The sequence below is a fragment of the Nanorana parkeri genome, unplaced genomic scaffold, assembly GCF_000935625.1.
Source record: "Nanorana parkeri isolate BGI_ZX_2015 unplaced genomic scaffold, ASM93562v1 scaffold3885, whole genome shotgun sequence".
In the NCBI taxonomy this organism is placed as follows: Eukaryota; Metazoa; Chordata; class Amphibia; order Anura; family Dicroglossidae; genus Nanorana; species Nanorana parkeri.
This window is the reverse complement of record NW_017310152.1, coordinates 8,892-10,533: the sequence shown is the minus strand read 5'-3', so window position 1 is coordinate 10,533 and position 1,642 is coordinate 8,892.

Here is a 1,642-nt window from a genome sequence, read left to right as displayed (position 1 = left end):
CTTTAGATTGACTTCTTCTGGTTTTGTATGCAGTTCATCTGCCGATCGGTGAGATTCCGAAGAATGAGATTAAAGACGCCGAGCTGAAATTCTGAGCTTTCACCGAGGGGACCTCCGGTCTGTCTCCGCCTGTGGACCGTCCAGCCCGCGGTCTGTCTCCGCCTGTGGACCGTTCAGCCCGCGGTCTGTCTCCGCCTGTGGACCGTTCAGCCCGCGGTCTGTCTCCGCCTGTGGACCGTTCAGCCCGCGGTCTGTCTCCGCCTGTGGACCGTTCAGCCCGCGGTCTGTCTCCGCCTGTGGACCGCCCAGCCCGCGGTCTGTCTCCGCCTGTGGACCGTTCAGTGCCGGCGTTGAACAAGCTGGTTACCAGTATTTGGAATTGCTTACCAAAAATGACGTCCCCGTTTTGAGATTTGGTTATTTTTGGATCTATATAAGAAAAAGGCCTCCTCCTGCGTCCTCGCACATTGGAGGTTCTGAGATGATTCCACCGTCCCGGGTTCCTAAAAGTGGAATGGAACAATGAATCCTAATCCCTCGAGGTGCCACGTGAGCGGACTGGAGATGAGCTCACGTGGTCACCAATCAACGTATAGCACTTAAGGCTTCTGGCCTCGCAGGATTTCATGGTGACATGTACTGAGCGCAGGAGACATTGCGGACTCCACGGATTGGTTGGAACGGCGTCTCTCTGCTCGCCCGGAGGTGTAAGGATTTATTTGGTGATGAGTCTATTTTGCCATTTTCGTGAGCGAGAATCGTGAGCCGGCCTTTGTGGGCGCCTCTTGTCCCGTGTTCTTCGTATTCAGCACGTCCTCTTTGTGTACTTCTCAGCCTTATGTGCCGCCACAACGTTTGTGAGCCGTGACTATAGAAGAGCTCGTGTTCCAAATATCATAGCGTGAGATTTTCATACGTGTGCAATATTCTGGTGCATGTTCGTCTGACACCAAATGTCACCCGCTGGGCATCCCAGGACTGCACTCCCAGCCACCCAGAGGGGGGTCCCGCTACTCTCCGTGTACCATGTATTGCTTTCATATTCAAGGAGTAAGATAATGTGTGTAAATGACACCGGCTCTTCCAGGGATCCATCGTCTCCCCTCCAGGCATACAAGCACATAAGCGGCGCTCCTCTGTGTTGCCGCAACAAGCTTTCCTGGTACCAGACATTCTCTCCCTCATTATAGGTGACCACCCTATGAAACATTTCACCCTGATTGAGCTCATTGGGTGAAACGTGTCACTGGATGGAAGCATGTCTGATGAGGCAGAGTATGTCTGCCTGACCTGTCTGTTACCAATAAAGCTTGTTGCAGTAACACAGCGGCGTGCAGCTTATCTGTCAGGGTGCAAGTGGAAGCATTGGCAAGCATTAAATCAACAAAGACTCCCCCCGAGTCTGACCCAGAGGGATTCCTCCTGATAACCAGCAGCAGCCATTAGGTGCGGTCCTTTTTAGGGAAAGGCCGGACGGGAGATGTGACCTGAGGGGAGACTACCCTGCTGGCCTTCTGTCACCAGAGTTTGGTTGTCCTGCAGCGTTTTGGGGAAGGGCTCGCTCTCCGCCATGTTCAGGAGGATGGGACTTCTGTTCCTCTAAATCATGAAGCTTTCCCCGAACTGCTTCCATAAATGTCAT